The 9,031-nt window shown below is 43.8% G+C and overlaps 1 long non-coding RNA gene across 1 annotated transcript; it reads left to right on the forward strand.

The window, feature by feature from the left end:
- The first annotated feature begins 5,555 nt into the window (after nucleotides 1-5,555).
- On the forward strand, nucleotides 5,556-8,219 carry LOC309702156. The gene is made up of 2 exons (XR_014275391.1): nucleotides 5,556-7,306; nucleotides 7,609-8,219. It is a non-coding gene; the product is annotated as an uncharacterized lncRNA (long non-coding RNA).
- The last annotated feature ends 812 nt before the right edge of the window (nucleotides 8,220-9,031 follow it).

A 9,031-nucleotide genomic window follows, 5' to 3' on the forward strand; every position in this document is an offset into this window, starting at 1 on the left:
CATTCTTGTCTCTGTGTCTCATTTGAATACACCCCTGTGCTCCTATAGTCGAGCCTATTGGCCCATTGATATATTCTTTTCAACAATTCCCCTTACTGTGTTACAGTGAGAGCTTTGGCGAGCCAGCCAGGAGCATGGTTGTGTGTGTTTAAGTGCTAGACAATTTGTGTGTGGTGTTTAAAAGTGCTTAATCTGAGCTATAACTTCTAGAGAGAAAATGGATGTTGTGCTAAGTGAATCCGTCAGAATTCCCAATTCTGTAGTTGTTAGTGGGATCACAGGATCAGAGACTGATGAGGAAGTGTCCACTTTCCTCCAAAAATATGGTTCCATCAACCGTTACTTTCGTCTAGACAATCCTGAGTCAGATTACCATAAGCACATGATCATCGAGTTTACACATGAGACTGCCATGCACACATTGGAGCCACTGTTACCTCTCCGGCTTCCAAGTACAACCCAAGCAGGCATCGTGTATGAGTTAAAGGCCTTAGGAAGTGTTTACTCCCTTGATGCCAGAAACAAAGCCACTAAAATGTACATGGAACAGCTCCGTGAAATTGCCAAACTGAGTGGAAATTCATTAGAGGAGATGTTAAAGGAAGAACTTAAAAATCTGGTTTCATCGGCAGGAAGTGCTATTTCCCAGTCATCTCAAACTGGTCCAGAATCCTCAACTGTACAGAGCCCACTTCCACAGAAAGACTTAACCAGCAAGGGAGACGTTTCATTTTCTGAGGACCCTCAATCAGGTGTACCTCTAGACTCCACAGTTTTGACATCACCAAATAACGCAAGTAAATCTCTTACCTCTCCCAATTTCAGTGAAAACCTGACTGATTTCAGCCCCTCACAGACTCTTCCAGCTTCTTCTGGGGCCGCTTCTAGCCCCATAATTGATGTTAATCCAACTGCTGTTCAGCGAGTAGTTGTTGAGCATGTAGTGCGCAGCAATGAGAGCTCACCCCAGTTCGCATCATCTGGTAGACTCAGGGCTTATTCGGGCAAGAGCCCACGTCCTAGCCATGAGGCAGATTATGATACGTGGCGAGCTAGTGTTGAAATCCTTATTAGAGATCCTTCTGTGTCTGATCTGCACTGCACACATCGTATACTTGACAGTCTGCTTCCTCCTGCTTCCGAGATGATTAAACATCTGAGTCCACAGTCTAGACCCTCTGCCTATCTTGAGTTGCTTGACTCTGCCTACGGAACAGTCGAAGATGGTGATGAGCTGCATGCTAGGTTCATGAGCACATTTCAAAATGATGGAGAGAGAGCTTCTGTTTTCCTGCAGAGGCTGCACACTGCATTAAGTAGAGCCATGAGACGTGGTGGTGTGTCCGCTCATGATTTTAACCAACAGCTCTTAAAGCAGTTCATTCGAGGTTGTTGGGAGAATGCACTAATAATCGATCTTCAGCTAGAACAAAAAAAAGAAAACCCACCTTCCTTTGCAGAGCTGCTGCTTCTTCTTAGGACAGAAGAAGATAAACAGGCTGCAAAACTGAGCCGCATGAGGCAGCATTTTAGTCATGCTAAGTCTGCCCAAAACTCTAGAAAGCAGCACGCCACGTCACACGTGCAACTCGCTCACACCACCAATAATCTGGTGGACAAATCTGATCTTGAGACGCTAAAGCAACAAGTTGCTGACCTCAGCATTCAGCTTAACAGTCTTGTATCTGAGAATCATAAGACGAAACAACCTAAGCAGCAAAAAGCGAGGTCCGTCACACCTGACACCCACGGTGTGAAACCAAAAGTGGCCAGTCAGCATCCCTCCACATTTAAAGCTAACAGTAGACCACGTCCATGGTACTGTTTCCAGTGTGGGGAGGATGGCCATGTCGTCTCAGTTTGTGATAAAGCGCCAAACCCTTCCCTTGTAGCAGCTAAGAAAAGACAGCTGAAAGAAAAACAGGCTGCTTGGGAAGCCTCTAATGCTTCTCGAAGTGAGGCACATTTAAACTGAAGCCTACTCCCATAGAGGGACATATGGGAGTGGAGTCTCGCAATGTCAGTCCCAAAATCCTGAAACCTGCCATTAAAAACGTTAAAGTAGAAGGATCAAAATTTCCACATGGCCTTGTAGGAACTAAGACCACAGCTCAAGTAACTATTGCAGGAAGAGACACAAACTGTCTTTTGGACACGGGTTCACAAGTCACAACTGTACCCCAGTCTTTTTATGAAGAACATCTTGCAGATCTGACCATTCATCCCTTAAATGAGTTGCTTGAAGTGGAGGGTGCCAATGGCCAGTCTGTCCCTTACTTAGGATATGTTGAGCTTACCATCACCTTTCCTAAAGAGTTTGTAGGCTCTGATATTGATGTTCACACTCTGGCCTTGGTTATCCCCCATCTCCGCTCTACAGCCCATGAGCAGGTACTCATAGGCACAAACACCCTTGATGCCCTCTATGCTAATTACCAGAAGCTTTCACCCTTTCAGCCTTTGTTTAATGGGTATCAAGCAGTTCTCCAAATACTTGAGATGCGACAAAGAAACTTTAACTCTGGTAGCCTTGGTTGTGCAAAACTGACAGGTAAGATGCCTGCAGTCGTTCCTGCAGGACAGACTGTTGTCCTGGAGGCCTCTGTCAATGTAAATCCCGTGAACATGCAAAGAGATGTTGTCCTTGAACATCCTTCAGCCTCTTCACTACCAAATGGCTTGCTAGTTTCAGCAATTGCAGTCACTTTACCACGCAAACGTCAGTGTCTTCTCCCTGTTGTAGTGAGAAATGAAACCAACCATGACATTGTCATACCCCCCAAAACACCTTTGGCAGATGTTAATGCTATCTTGCAAGTGCTACACAAAGAGCAAACTGTCAGAGAACCAGACTGCTCTAAATTTCAAGCTAAGTCTTCCTCAGAACTGAGCTTTGATTTTGGAGATTCGCCCTTACCCACTGAATGGAAGGAGCGAGTTACAAACATGTTAAACGACATGCCAAATGTCTTCTCTCAGAACGAATTGGACTTTGGACACACTGACAAAGTCAAACACCATATCAAACTCAGTGATGAGACACCCTTTAAACAAAGAGCACGTCCCATACACCCCAATGATGTGGATGCTGTGAGACAACATCTACAGGAACTCCTTGATTCTGGTGTTATACGAGAATCTGAGTCCCCGTTTGCTTCCCCCATTGTTGTCGTTCGTAAAAAGAATGGCTCTGTTCGTCTGTGTGTAGACTACAGAAAGCTGAACCTGCAGACCATCAAAGACGCTTATGCCCTTCCAAAATTGGAAGATGCATTCAGTGCTCTTGCAGGTTCTAAGTGGTTTTCGGTCCTAGACCTCAAGTCTGGATACTACCAGGTCGAGATGGAGGAAGCGGACAAGAATAAGACCGCATTTGTTTGCCCACTTGGATTTTGGGAATTTAATAGGATGCCCCAGGGGATCACAAATGCGCCTTCGACGTTCCAGAGATTGATGGAGAAGTGTGTAGGAGATATGAATCTCAAAGAGGTTCTGGTGTTCATTGATGACCTGATTGTCTTCTCATCATCCCTGGAGGAACATGAACAGCGTTTGAAACATGTCCTGCAACGACTGATGTCATATGGCTTGAAACTGGCACCAGAAAAGTGCAAATTCTTTCAGACCTCGGTAAAATACCTTGGTCACATTGTTTCCGCAAGAGGAGTAGAGACTGACCCTGACAAAGTTGAGGCCTTAAAGACCTGGCCCATCCCCACAAATCTTAAGGAACTTCAGTCCTTTTTAGGATTTGCTGGATATTATCGAAGGTTTATTCAGGGGTACTCTGTCATTGTCAGACCACTTAATGAACTAACCTCGGGCTACCCACCAATTAGGAAGCGGAACAACAAGCCAAGGACACACGCAAATTCAGAGTATCGCAACCCAAAGGAACCCTTTGGTCAGCGTTGGACACCTCAATGTCAGGAGGCCTTTGACCAAATAATAGCAAAGCTAACCTCCGCTCCAATCTTGGGATTTGCAGACCCCCAGCTTCCATATGTTTTACATACGGACGCCAGTACCATTGGCCTTGGTGCTGCCTTATATCAGGTACAAGATGGACAGTCCAGGGTCATAGCTTTTGCAAGTCGTGGTCTTTCAAAGAGTGAGAGAAAGTACCCAGCCCATAAGCTGGAGTTTTTGGCCCTTAAGTGGGCAGTCACGGAAAAATTCTCTGACTACCTATATGGTACAGACTTTGTAGTAGTGACTGACAGCAACCCTCTTACATACATTTTGACCTCTGCAAAGCTTGATGCAACAGGGTATAGGTGGCTGTCCAGTCTTTCCACCTATTCATTTAGTCTTCAGTACAGAGCGGGAAAACAAAATATGGATGCTGATGCGCTCTCGCGTCGTCCTCACAGTCCACCAGAGGATGATTATGCATCTAAGAAGGAGAGTGAGAGAATCCGGCAGTTCACACTGTACCATCTGAGCAACCCTGAGAGTCCAGAGACTGTTCCCTTGGATGTAATTCAGGCTATTTGTGAGCGCCATATGGTCACCTCAGCCGTAGCTAATGTTGGATCCACCACTTCTGGGTTGACCTTAGTTGAATCCCTCACTCACCAGTCCACAGCTATTCCTGACTGCTTCCAACAGGAGCAAGTGGATGGGCTTCCCATTGCCCACTCAATTTCTGAAGAGGAGTTGAGGCAAAAGCAGACATTGGACCCTGCTATCAATGCAGTGATTGTACTCTTGGAGACTGGCGAAACTCCACCTCCCAGCCTTAGGTTAGAGCTACCAGAACTTCCCCTGTTACTCAGAGAGTTAAATCGGCTTGAAATACAGAACGGAGTGCTCTACCGTAAGCGGCAAGATGGTCCCAACACCTCATATCAGCTTGTGCTCCCTGAGGAGCTAAGAGCCACAGCACTTACAAGCCTTCATCATGATATGGGCCATCTTGGAGTCGAACGAACAGTAGACTTGGCAAGGGCCAGATTTTATTGGCCGAAAATGCAAATGACCATAGAAAAAATGGTCAAATCTTGTGAGCGATGTATTCGTCGAAAAACACCTCCAGAGAAAGCTGCTCCATTGATAAACATTAAGACCTGCAGACCTCTCGAACTAGTGTGCATGGACTTTTTATCAATAGAGCCAGATCGCTCAAACACGAAAGATGTATTGGTCATAACTGACCATTTCACAAAGTATGCTGTGGCAGTGCCAACTCCAAATCAACGAGCACAGACTGTAGCAAAGTGTCTCTGGGACAACTTCATTGTCCATTATGGTTTTCCCGAAAAGCTTCTTAGTGATCAGGGTCCTGACTTTGAATCAAAGACCATCAAGGAACTCTGTGAACTTACTGGCATGAAGAAAGTGCGTACAACCCCCTACCACCCTAGAGGGAATCCGGTTGAGAGATTCAACCGCACTCTTCTCCAGATGCTTGGGACACTGGATCGGTCAGATAAACTCCACTGGAGAGACTTCGTCAAGTCTCTGGTACATGCTTATAATTGTACGAAGAGTGACGTGACTGGATTTTCCCCCTATGAATTGATGTTTGGGAGGCAACCAAGACTGACCATTGACTTAATCTTTAGGTTGCCCACTAATGCTACTAAGCAGACTCATTCCCAGTACGTCGGTAACCTAAAATCTCGTTTGGAAGAAAGCTACCGGATTGCCACCAATAATGCACAAAAGAATGCAGGTCGCAACAAAGCCAGATTTGACCGACGAGTGGTTGAATCAACATTGCAGAGTGGAGACAGAGTTCTTGTACGAAATGTGAAGCTGCGTGGAAAACATAAGCTGGCAGATAAGTGGGAAACGGATGTTTACATTGTCCTTAAGCGAGCTGGAGAAATGCCGGTCTACACAGTTAAACCTGAGGGTAAAGATGGACCTGTGCGGACTCTACATCGTGACTTGCTTCTCCCATGTGGATTTCTGTCAGCAGCTGCAGAACCCGAGACAGTCAAAACCCATCCAAACAGGAGACCCAGAACAAGGCAGTGTTCTGTTGTCGAGGGGGAAGATGAAATTCCCTCTGATATGGATGATGTATCTGATTGGACATTTCGCCCTCTCATTACATCAAAGTCCGACGTATATGTCCCAGTACATGAAACTCACAAGTTGAGTAAACCTCCTTGTGTGGTCAGAAGATCAGCAGAACCAGAGGTGCCTACAGTTTCACTTCCACCTGATCCTCCTGCCACTGAATCCCTTGTAGAGGAAGGTGAAGGAATGATTCAGGATGTACCTGACCATGGCAACTCACCTGACCGTGACAACTCACCTGAAGCAAACATACTGCATGGGCTTGACTCAGCCAAAGGACTTCCTCAAAGTTCAGAATTGCAGCAGTCTGAGGAAGCTCCTCAAGATGATGGGATGAGCTCTGATGCAGCATGTGAAGAAGGATTAAGTGATGTGAACAGACCTGTTACTGAACAGCCTGAACCTGTGATGATCCAGAATAATGGACTTCAAGATACTGAGCCATCTCTTCGTCGTTCTAACAGATTGCAAGCAAAGCCCAAGAGACTGCATTATGTGACACTTGGGAATCCTCTGATAACGGTGGTGAATTCTCTTTTTCAAGGCCTAAGTGAGGCATTGACTAGCTCTTTAAATGGATTTGAAGATCCAACTAGTAATTATGTTGGAAAGGTCAAAGCAGTGTAACTCAGTGCCACCCTGCAGATGCCCAGGGACGGGCATACCATCAAGAGGGGAGGGTGTAACCCACATAAAATGGGGGTACCACTTTAAGGACTGATATGAGGAGAGATGGACAGCCTGCCCAACCAATCGAAATGCACAGGTCCCAGTATGTTTTGACCAATGGGAGAGCAGCCTGCCGCTGTATGTCCCACCTACGTGCTCTGTGTTCGCTGCTATGTGTGGAGGTAGTCGCGTGCTGGCAGGAGAAAAGAGAGACTGAAGCTTTTGAGCTGGAAAAAAGTATTAGATATAAGTTGCAACCAACTGTGTTGCACATAAGTTCACTGGTTATCAGCTAACTTTCATGTTAGAAGTAGCCGCAGTGAGTAAACAGGCAAATGCTGCATTTTTCTGGTGACTTTAAAAAGTACCGCGTGGAGCTAAACTGTTAGCCTTTGTTAGCTCTGGTTGCTATCAACTGCCTGGAAGTTCATCTCAATCTGCTTCCAGAAGTAAGGTAACACTTGAAGCGCAACTTATGTTTATTTTTCCTTCATGTCGTATTACGGTTATTAAAGAGAAAACATGTCCTGTTACGTTATTTAGAGCCCTGCATTTTCCGACCGAGAGACACTATGCCATTGTCTTCGGCCGTGATGCGCTGAGATCGGTGAGCACATGTTGTATGTCTCAGTTAGTTCATGTCTGTTTCACATTTTATCGTTGAGAAACTGAATTAATCTCAATTGTTTGATTAATAATTGCCGCATATGCGACATATATGCATATGCACTGACTTTACTTGGTTTAATGCATAGTTTGTGTAAGAGAGATGTTTTATTTTTGCAAAATTGAGTATTTTTATTGCAAATTTATGTTGAATGTGATTTAAACAAAATCCTAAGTTGTGAATTATAGCTAGAACAGCATAATTAATATTTGAATTGCTCTTCTGACCCTGTCTGTTGACAGGTCAGGTTTTTTTTGTATGCTGAATTGTTCCTGAGGTGGATTCCTCCAGTGAAATAGGATTCCTCCAGTGAAATAGATGGCGAGCCTTCCCACCTGGACTTAGAGAGACTGAGATTCGCTTCTTTTCCACTTGATGATCTGCTGCACCTTGCGGTGTGGTAGGACTGTATCACTCACACTTTCACGCACAGCTGGTTATACATAAGACCACTGACTGACATTCTTTCATCCCTATTCTCTTTCACACCCTGGGAATTTTTTGGACTTTACCCCTTGGACATTGTTTATTTGGGACTTTAAATAATGAGCTGTTGTGTAGAGCATTCTCCACATGTGAAAAGAGTGTGAGATTTTCATTTGAATGTACATTGGATTTGTGTAATCTGTTCTATAAGAGTTAAGGAGTCAGGTTACTAGGGTGCACCCGAGCATTGAAACCCGAACATTGAAAACCAAAAATAACACTTGGCCAAGTCATTGCTTTAGTAGTTTGTGTTTTACTTTTCTTTTAATTTTTGTAAGTTTCCTTTCTACCATTGTAAAGTGTCTTTAACCTGTGCTTGTCAACCTTATGGTTTATGTCACTAAAGTTGGCTGGTTCTTTTGAGTTACATTCTTGTCTCTGTGTCTCATTTGAATACACCCCTGTGCTCCTATAGTCGAGCCTATTGGCCCATTGATATATTCTTTTCAACAATTCCCCTTACTGTGTTACATGTGCCTTTGTAGCACTGCACTTGTTCTCTGTGTGGACTGCACATTTTTATATGATCTACCTGCGCTGGGAAAAATACCACACTGTGAGAACTGATGAAAACTCTCCTTTAGAAAAGTATCAGGCAAAAATTGTGATTGCTACAGTGCTGAACGTGACAGGCAAAAAAACAAACAAAAAAAAAACCATAACAAAAAACAGTCCTGTGACAGACCCCCCCCCCCCCCCCCCCCTGTTTTTTTTAGAAAAGTATCATAAGCTTGCCTATAAAAGTGTCAGAAATCATACTATAAGTGAATGCTTTTTTTCCCAGAAAAACCTCAGCTTTCAATATCTAGCAGTCATTACATTTCATTGTATTCGTATGACAGTGGAACAGCAGTGGGGGAAAACAGACTCTGTTTTTTCAGATTTAGAGTTAAATGGAAACAGATTTAACATGAACAGAATGTAATACAACATCAGCTTTAAATATGAACTACACTGTTCCAAAAAATAGTAATGTCAAAGTATCTTACTGTATATTTTACTGTTTTGTACTGTCTTTCTAGAATATCATGAAATTTACATAAGTAGACTGTGATTTTACATGTCAAAGGTAAAATAACATAACATCACTGTAAATATAGTAAAACACAATTTACTTGTTTTTTAAATATATTTTTTTGTACATATGCATATTTAGATTGTAAAAATACATTCAGAAAT

Source organism: Aulonocara stuartgranti (genome assembly GCF_965226115.1).
Source record: "Aulonocara stuartgranti genome assembly, chromosome: 3".
NCBI lineage: Eukaryota > Metazoa > Chordata > Actinopteri > Cichliformes > Cichlidae > Aulonocara > Aulonocara stuartgranti.